Source organism: Mastacembelus armatus, chromosome 15 (assembly GCF_900324485.2).
Source record: "Mastacembelus armatus chromosome 15, fMasArm1.2, whole genome shotgun sequence".
Lineage (NCBI taxonomy): Eukaryota > Metazoa > Chordata > Actinopteri > Synbranchiformes > Mastacembelidae > Mastacembelus > Mastacembelus armatus.
The window spans coordinates 10,483,702-10,494,509 of NC_046647.1; positions in this window are offsets into that span (position 1 = coordinate 10,483,702).

Genomic DNA, 10,808 nt, shown 5'->3' on the forward strand with positions numbered 1-10,808 from the left:
ACTGAAATGTTGTACTGTAAAGAAGCCAAGAGAAGCATGCAGTGCAATCCTAATTGTTTTGGGGTCTTGGCAGTTTATTTGAATGTACAGAAAAGTGTAATTATTGAATGATATAGCACATTCTGATCTATGCATTAAACTTCTCATGCATTTTTTGCACCATTTCTACACATTCGACTGATGTGTGCAAACCCCCATTCTTTCTTGACATGGGTCAAGTTTTACCCTCAGGCAGTTCTTTCTTTCTGTAAGCAAGTGTGGAAAGCAAAGTTTAGCTTAGCATGGCTGCGACATCGCTGATTTCGGCCGGGCCTGTAGTGAGGGCGTGATGTTGCAGCGCCCACACTAACGGACCCCAAAGAGTAATTTCCTATTGCTCAAGATAGAGAAAAGAGCAGAGTTGAAGAATGAAAATCCATTTCTCATGAGAGAGGGACTGGCCTTCTTATCAGCACAGAACATGCTTCAGTGGCCAAAGACTTTGACTTGAAGGGTAGAAGAAGGAACCTTACAACACCTTCCCTCTCTCTTCTTTTTGAGCTTAGAGCTGTCTGCAAGGAAAACAAATGATCAAGGCTTGCAATGGATTAATTACTGTTTGAATGTAGACTTATGTATTTGTAAAACAGAATAAATCACATGTTCGTGTTAGCTTGAAGTGAAATATGAGGGGGTGGAGAGAGGTGGAGAAGGAAGTGAAATATCAACGGTTTCAGCCCATAGGTTCATGTGAAATGATGCATATTGAAAGTAGCCAGGTTAATCTCAGATGCTGGAGTGGAAAACAAAACCCTAAAGCACTGTCTTATTTCCACTGATTAATCTTTTGTGTGGATTTGTTGTATTCATCATGGGAGATGTCATTGCCGATAATCGTCTCTCTCTATGAAACAAAGCGTTATCCAAAAGCCTGCAGAGGTTAATTTTCCTCTTGATTTCAGTGTAAATGTGTAGCTAGGGTTTGATGGATAGAGAGTGCTTGCAGGGGATGTGGTGCTATCCTGTCCGGCGGTATGATCAATGTCCCTCTTGCTAGCGACTATCTCTTCCAAGGCATCTGCGATTTAATGTGGGGAGATAGTGTTTGATGTTCATAAAGAGAAGATGGTGATGAACAGAATTAGGGAGAGGGGCTGGTACAAGAGCTGGTATCAATTGGCTCCTTTCATATCCACATTCACGCCCAACGCAAATCAGCAGCCATTCTCAGCCAAGGGCTCGACTTTTCCTGCCGTCCATCTTGAACATCTTATATCCTCCACGGGCCTCTGGCTCTTTTTTTTCTTGTCAAGTCTGCATTCACTTCACATGCACTGCAGCAAAACCCTCCTGCCTCCTTTATCCTGCAAATCTCATCTCTCCTCACGCTCGTCACCCTCACACTGTGAATATGAGACATGCCATAAATGTACTGTACATGCATATATATATCTATATATATATATATCATTCATCATTCCCTTTACTCCACAGTATCACCAGGAGGAATAGAGAAAATGACTCAGGTAGTTTAACCTTCAGGCTTGTCTTTGTTTTACTTGCATGTCATTATGGTAAAGCCATACAACATAACTGTATATAAAACAGAGAACTGTTTAAAGTCTATTTTTCTAATTGTAGCTTTCAAATATCTACACAAGAAGTCTCACGTCTCTTGCACAGTCAGTGCTACCCTCTAAAAATATAGATATTACAGTTACAAAATGAACATAGATTTTAAAGTTTGACATTTTGGGAAATTAGAAGCTGGAAGACTGAAACTTACTAGTAAAACCACATCAAATATATTTTTTAAACTTTTGTGACATTCATTTGTCAAAAAAAACATTTAAAAAACTAGGTTGTTGGGATATAATGTGTTAATTTGAGAGTTTTACAGCCAGCCTAGTACTTTCCCCGAATTCTCAGTCGTTAAACAATCTGCCTACCAGCATGTGATATGCGTCATTTGTTAAATTCAAATTACTAAATGTTTTATGACTATCTAGCTGTTGCTCCTGTTTTCACTCTTTATGTAAAGCTAAGCTAATCTGCTGCCTACTGTAACTTCATATTAGCAAATATGTGTATTTCCCAAACTGTCAATCTATTGCTTCAACAACTCCCAAACGGACGGGCTAAGAAGCAGCTGAGTGAGAGTATATTGGTGATGTGACATAAAGCTTGAAGACACTGCAAACGCGGTGTCAAAGTGTCAAATGTCCTGGGACTTTTAAGAATCACAGGCATAATGTAGCAAATTACATCCTGTAGTTTGAGTTCAACATGCTCCCCTGCTGTAATATGTCACAAACAGAGGGAATTTCACTGGCACGTCTCTGGAATAATGATTTCTGAATGATGATACAACCTTCATTTTCCTTATGATTACAATGGCAGGGGTGTCAGGAGTGCTTAGGCCTAATCATTTTTAAAAGATCCCACACCTTTCATCTGCACTGTATTCTTACTTTTTAACTTTCCCCTACGTCTGACAAGGAGCATGTATGTGTGTATGTAAATCAATGTGTAAAAGGACTGAAAATGACAATTATAAGTCTGTGACGTATCATTTGAAATGCTTCCTCAAACATAAGCCACCCCAGAATATGGCTCAGTATCATATCCATGTTTTCCTGACGCCTGAATGACATCAAGCTTTTAAGACAGTGAAGATAATACTTAGGGTAATGTTTGCTCACCTAAAATGCATGCATGGCTTGAAATCAATTGCCTTACTTTAGTCCTTGCGTATTACAAACGGTTCCTTATTGAAAAGATTTTAGTGTGTAGTGCTTGTGTGTTGTACTACACAATCCTTTTGCATCTTGCAAAATTAATCTCCATTGATTGCAATGGTTTTTAACTACCCCACTGTCGTCTGTGTCTTCTTTAAGAGGAAACAGGTGGTCTTAGGATTTATCTTATCTTTGTATTTGTTAGCGGAAATGACTCTTAAATGTAATATCACTGACTTTTCTGTTTAGTGTAATTAAGTCCTCTCACATTCTCATTAACCAAGAAATTAGTTTGAAATGATGCAAAGTTTTCAAACCCACTGTTTGTACATAATCTGGGTTAACATAGCAGACTTGGATCACAGCACTGCATAATGATCAGCACTGCCATCGTGTATTTCAGTCAACACGGACCGCAGTACTGAGTTCACACTGGAAAATCTGCTCTGTAATCACGGACTGTGAAATAACTCCACTAAAATGTCCTGCTGCATAGCTGGTACAAGCCCTGTAATAAAACAACTTGAAATAAGTAGCGACTGCAGATGTTGTTAATGTTGATCCAGAAGGCCTGTGGTTGGTGCTAAAGGCATTATCATTATTCAGCTAAAATATTATTTCTTAGTGACCTCAGTATAGTACTGTGCTTTCTCCAGTTTCTTGTGAAGAAGAGTCACTTTCTTCTGTTTTAATCTGGAGATCCAAATCTCTGCCATAAATCTCATTCAGACCTCGATTCATTAGCTTCTCCAGGTGTCTGTGATCCACAGTTATGTTGACCATCACTGACATAATCCTACACCTTGGTGTGTTTCGCATACTGCTTGCATTGTGGTGTAACATCCAAGAGTTTGCAAGTTGCACATTTATAACAATGATTGTACTTTTATATTTATGTAATTAAAAGTAAGATATATATGAAACAAGAAGGAGTTCCATTAAACAGTAATATTTACTGATGTTGATGTTTTCTTATTGGCTTTTAATTGTTGTGATATTGGCATAGATCTGAGATAAATTGCCAGGTTAAATAAACTTGAACTGACTTTGGCTGAAGTGGGACACTCTTATCTCCTTGACATCTCAAGGAGGCTTCAAGAATTAAGTCAGATATATCAGAGCTTTCAGAAAGTTCTCCAAGTTGTAGTTTTCAGCTCTTTCCCTTCATTTCGAGTCATTATGCTAAGATAAGCCTGCTTACTGTCGCTTCATATTAACTATGCAGATGACAGTGGTATCAATCTTCTCCTCTAAATCTCTTCTAAAAACTAATTTCCAAAATGCCAAATAATTCTTTCAGTGCATCACTAGTCAGATATTTTTTTCACAACCTGGCAGATCAAATTTGTTGTAATGAACAGCTCTCACTGGCTGTATGAAATGATTTATTAACTAGTCATACATGAATTATAAGCCCTTTATCAAAAGGTCCCTTAAATTGACAACAATATTAGCAAAAATATGTTGAATAGTTTCATATGAGACTATGTGAAAATATGCCACTTATACATTCAAGCAATGATACAACAGGCAGTTGGGCTGCAAGACACAAAAAGAAAATTCCAGTACCTGCAGCCTTAAAACCTAATTTCACAAGCAAATGTTGTGTTCAACTTTGTTAGAACATCTTAACATCACACTTCAGTGTGAAGAAAGACAAGCGATGAGGTGTCGCCTTTCATTAAAAGCTCTATATTTGATTATGCTTTTAAATCCAGTGGTTCTCCATATCTTATTCTGATAAATTGACTTTTGTATTTCTGTCACACATAATATCAGAACACATGCAGCTTGCTGAACAGACCCTGAAACAGTGTGGCTCTTCAGTAATGGGTCAATCAGGATGTTAGTCATAAAGGGGAACCTGCAATTGCATTCATTATTGAAATGAGTCTGATCCCAGCAAATTATGCTCAAAACAACATGCATTATCTCACTGCACAGGGGTTAAGAGGCATCTATGTAGAGGAAACGCTCCACAAAGTCTGTGCTCATCATTAATTTTCGGTTTCTAGAGACATTAAACAGTTCAGCATTAAAGGAATACAAAACACCTAGAATAACTGCAGTTTTCCCTCTACTTAAGCTGGCGTACGTTTGAACACCACAGCTTTTGTTTTAGTGCATATCTACACGTTGCCAGACTTATACAAAATAACCTCTGCTTCCTATAGAAATAAAACAAGAATAAATAAATACAGTATATCTTCACTGCAACATATTCAGCTGAGCTTTGACATCCCAGAGTTCCCAAGTTTAAACAACAAACAGAATAAAAAATATATACTAACACCGAATACTTGCATGTTTTCCTGCTTTCCCTTTGCTCAGATTATAAGCAAACATTTTGCCACGCTGTTACAGTGTGAACATTGAGATTATCCCACAGGGAGACAGGACTGCAGTTAAACCTCCAGCAGCAGGCTGAAGTGTTTCCTCTGGGTCTCAGCTAGTGTTCGAGACACTGCAGCAGAAACCCCTGCCATTTGTCAAGAACTGTTCACACTGTTTCTCTGCATCTCTTCCCTGCTTATTTAAAATATGAACACTCCCATTAGGATTGCAATGAGATATGCAGTCTTTCTGTAAAGAGAAGATTAAAAAAATTGATATATCTACCAGTAAATGTAAATCTAAAGGATGGAAGAATTCGACTCCACCACTTCACTACACACACAAACACAGGTAAAAAATGTATTCATCTTAATTTTCAGATTGTCACAGGTGATTTAAAAAGCAAGTTGTTGAGAATCAAGACTTCTTAAATCCTTGTCAAAAGAAATACATTGTACGATCAGTCTTGACAGGACAGGAACAACATTGATACAGTTAAAATGGCAGCAGGTTCAGTCTAAAAGGACCATTTAAGATCTGAGAGTCTTGGACATGAAGTTAAATCTTCTGGAGTGTGTTGCATTTTTAAAAAAATATCCAAACAAAGTCTGGTGATATTGGACATATTTTACTGTCATCAAATCCCAAAACCAGCAATAAATTGAGTATCACACATTTCTTACTTGATTTGGTGTATTGGTCCCCAAAAAAATATCAAGAAGACAATAATGAGCTACGAACTTGACCACTGATGGACATGTTCCTTTATTATAAACAAACTTAACCACTGTGGTTTCTTTTGCAGTGATCTCACAAGCCATAAATACTCAACACTTTGCAAGATGTGTATTAATCCACAGCTGAAAAAAGCCCCAACAAAAACATACCCTTCCTTCTTGTCTGAGTAAGGTTTGTAAGACTCTACACTGGCCGGCTGTCTGAGAAAATCGTTTAACCTTTTTCAAAACTGAAATCATACATTCTTGACCTGTTTTTAAAGATTGATGTCTTCAGTCGGAACAAATGGGCTTATGGCTGGGAGCCAGAGACAGTGTCAGACGGTATTAAAATACCTCCTAATGCTTTTTTTTTTTTCTCTTGGGATATGTTGCCAGTAAGAAAAATATGGAATGTCACCAGCCTTGTCCTTTAATCTATTACATTAAGTTGGTGTTCAGCTAAATTCAATAAAAATGTTTTCTCAGAATTTACATTTAGAGTCAAATCTTAGGAGGAAAAAAATATAATATCAAGCCGTGGTTGTGTTAGCTACACTTTGATCTAAAGGAAGGACAAAAGAAGGACTTTTAAAACATTTATAGGGCCAGAGCACTGACCTATGACTTTAAAGGATTGAACTGTCGACTGTATAAATTTAAATAAGCACTGTAATAATGGGGCTAACAGCTCCAGTTGCCCTCTACATCCTGAAGGTCTTTATTCTTTATATGCAAGGCAATAGTATGTTTAGTCACATAAAGGATCACGTTGAACCCAGCAGCCTCTTCTTACACATGCCTTTCATGTGCTGTGAAAGTGGTCGCTGTTTCATTACTCTATTCTGAACGCACATGGGGATCTCTGCTGAAATAGCCTGCAGCACTTCATAGGTATCTGAAGAGGTGATGAGCGTATCTGAATTAAAGGTAGAGTGTGAAAATCAAAAGTCATTGTAGAAATGAGACATTTACATGTAGAGGGGCTGAGTGGCCTGAGTGATGAGGCAATTACGTTATAACATCTGCTCTTTCAATTACCATGGGAGGAGCGATAGAGGAAGAGGGGGTTAATGATTAACAGAAACTCAACAATTCAGCTAATGAAGTTTAATATGATGGTTGCCTCAAATTAGCATACAACTGTGTTTATTATTGCAGAAATTCTTCAGTATCAGCTTCCTCAAATGCAACAGACCGCAGCGTGGTCAAAGAAAACATTGCAGCTTTGACAGCCCTGGAGACTCAGATCAAGTGGAGATATAAAGCAAGTCTGAAATGATTTTTCATTATCCTCAGCAGAAAAAAGGTCTAGATTCAACAGAAAATTTAGCATTTAGGGCTGTTGTGCCAAATGTCATTCAGGTTAACTACTCTGACATATAAATAAAATAAGAACATATTGGTAGACACACTCATTGAACTAGCCCTTTAAATCCCTGAGAAATATTAGGATTCCTTGTGAAAAGACAAATGAACTTAAATGGTCAAACTGGAATCAAAGTGAGTAAATGTCAAATGCAGACTCAGATAATTAAAACACCAGTAGAAAGAACTTTAAAAGTTTGAACTTTGGCATATTCCAGCATTTAGCTTTCATCTAACAGAGCTGACTTCTGAACGGCCAGTGAAAATGGCATCTCGTCAGCTGCCTGTGCTCAAATGTTGTAACAGTGTAATAATATGTTCATGCAAATTCACACAGCCACACATGGGCCCTTCCATTCTGCCTTTTTCTTACTTTATAGCACTGCTGTTTTGGCAGACTGCTTTTCACATAACATAGAAATTGCTATTAATTTTGAAAACTGAAAAGCAAAAGTCTTTTGCTTAAACAAAGCTCATGCTTGTGTGTCAGAGAGCCAGTTGAAGCCATTCAGAGTGTAAAGTGGCTAATCAATATTTTATCAGTAATAATGGGTCAGATTTGTGTAAAATACATTAAAGATTGATAAGGAGGTTTCTGAAATTGGTCTTTGTTTATGTGTGAGGTAAAGAAGCAATGCCATCACTTTGTGATGGACAGTAAAGTATTTCTAATTTTAAAACTAATATTCTCTTGAGTAAAAAAAAATATTGGGTTCTAAAAATGGGGGTCGTTAAAGTGGTTTTGAATTGCAAATCTCAAGGAGAGCAGAAATTCTAGCAATGATGGAAAACCAAATAACATCAGGTGTTTTCTTGTTGAGCCTTTATGGTCAGATTTTGCATGTTTTTATTGTGTGGGTGGTCGAAATAATCTTGTTTGCAGAGACTCAGCGACTAAATACAGAGAAAATTGTTCATAGTGCACCATGGGGAGGACAGCAGACTGTACGTTGCAATATCCTTTTCTATTTCTCTTCTCTCATTTTCCCACTTTCATCTACATAAACACCCTCTTTCCCTTCGTCTAGAGAAAGAGATACTGCAGCTGATGTTAAATCTGCTGACTGCACTATCACTCTGGTATCAGTGACTGCCCCCACTTCAGCACCCCAAGAGGCAGCTGAATTAATATATGACTGAATCTTGCACATTTATGGTATTTCAATAGGGTTCAGTGGCAGAAAAGAGCTGTGGAGGGACCGCAAATTAGTAAACAGATCGCTGCAAGGAGGTAAACCAGCAAGCGACATTAGCGATATACTTTAACACATTTAATTGATCTCTGGAGAAATGAAAGGAAAACTGAAACCCTGTGATCATAAAATCTGTCTTATCTGACTGGTGTAAAGTGAGAGCAACAACAAAGAGTGTACCTAAGCAGCAGTGCAATGAAGAAAAATGAGAGGAAGGAAGAGAAGAAGGGCTAACCTCTAATTTTTATGATTCTCTCTCTAAGCAGTGCTTAGAGAATCACTGTGTACATGAGCCTGATTTGCACTCCTTATTGTGTTAAGAGGGTCCCATAGAGATTGTTTTTAAATAGCACTATATATATATTGCTCATCTGCCTGTTTCCTAACAATTCTTCCATTTCTAAACTGATGGTATTGGTGTAGTATAATGCAGTGGCTCACAGGATCCAAACACTGTCAGGTGCTGTATCATTTTGATGGATATCCTCATCCTCACTTGCATTAAAGCCCCTAATAAACTGGAGCCTGCTGAGCTGTACCACTCAGAACCTGGCAGTGTCTTCAGAAAATCAGAAGTATTTTACATTCCAGGCTGTGGTACAGATAATAACAGCTGATCATTATAAGTAACACTGAGGGAATAAGTAGTAAGCGGAGCAGGATACTTACTGCATGCACAGTGTTTTTTTGTTTTTTTTTAAGCAGCACATAAGCAATAAAGCAGCACATAAGATTCAATATTTGTAAATTTAAAATTTCCTCCAATGTCTCTTGTTAGACATGTTTTTAAGTCAGAAAACCTAAATGTGATGAAGACAATTTGCAGTTAAAAAAAAAGTATGTTCTTTCAAAGTTGTACTGCACAACTTTGCAATTTAGCGGCCGAAACATGACAGGAAAACGTAACACTTTTGAAGGACAATAAAAATTTGATGCATTTCAACATTCAGCCATCGTGCTACATGAGTCAAGCATCCTATTTTTGTTAGGTGGTATGGGGGTGAAATACTGAAAAGAAATTTCTTCAGAGGAACATTTATTTACCACTGCACAGTCCAGTTTGCTTGCTGCTTGTTCCGTTTTCTGTGTACAAGAAGAATTTCCCAGAAGTGACCATTCCCAGTGCATGATTTTTAATGTGCCGCTCTCAGTAAGGTGGGATGGAAGACGGTTCTCTTTTGTAGACTCGATTCATGATTTAAGCAGATGCAATGCATGAATTTTTACAGATAAATCTTGCTTGATGCAGTTATATATCTTACTTTAAAGATGCAGTATGCAGAGAAAAGACAAAAAAAGAAGATGACTAACATAATGAATCAAAAACAAGTCCTGTTTGGCTTTATTTCACTTTTTCAGTGCAACTTTAGTTCCTTTTTTGTCATTTAAGCCTTGTAAATAATATTAAAGAAGTTTAAAAATATTTAAACGTTTTTTCTGGTGACCTGTCCAGGGTGTAACCCTGCCTGTCGCCTAAAGAGAGCTGGGATAGGCTCCAGCTGATCCCTGTGACCCTAATTAGGAATAAGCAGGTTTAGATAATGGATGGATGGATAAACATGTTTTTCTTAACAAATCTATTTGCTTCTGGAAAATCTGACCTTTCCAAGTGACCTGATGAGTTGCTAAAGAGTCAGAGCCTTTCCATGTTTTCTCTAGCATAAATGTTTATTATATTATTATCTAATGTTTGTACAAAGTATTCTTCTAAAAGTCACTTTGTTAATACAGGTTTTACATAACATATGAGGTATAGAGCAGATGACAGTAGGTCCTTATGACAGCATGGTAACTTAGTTCATGTTTACTCATTGGTTTGTACTGACAAATCTAGTCTTGCTGAATTAAAACAGCTCCTCAAAACAATTGCTGTGCAAAGTTTCATTATTCAGTCTTAATTAAATGATTTCTATCACCCACACACCATATGCCAAAAAGTCAAATGTGGGTGGATGTTTGGTTGTTTTGAATGTGTAAGACCACAATTTTTTCTTGTATTTAAAGCAGGATTTGACTGTTGCATAAATACGCAGAAAATTTGTTAAGGTTTACATCACACCTTGGACGGACATAATCACGTGGACTGTAAGATTTCAGTTAAAGGGTTACGTTAAAACAAATACATTTGTGCAGAGGTGACTCATTCTTTAATGTTTGCATATGCTTTCCTTTGTTCCTGATGAGTACATTGCATAACAGTAGCACACGTTAAACACAATGACCACTAATCAACATTTTACGTGGTACCCTTGTTTCACATGGTGATCATTTTACAGGGGTAACCGAATAAAGAAGCCATATAGCTCAGTTTGATATCAAACAGCAATGTTGCTGTTGAGCAGTGTTGCAAAAGAAATATACCAACGTGTACCAACATACTAGAGTTGAATTGTAAAAATTGTATGTAAAGACCAACACTTACAAAAACTCCTGTATTCTGCTGCACTCTGCTGGTGGTAAATGGTGAGCACAGATGATAG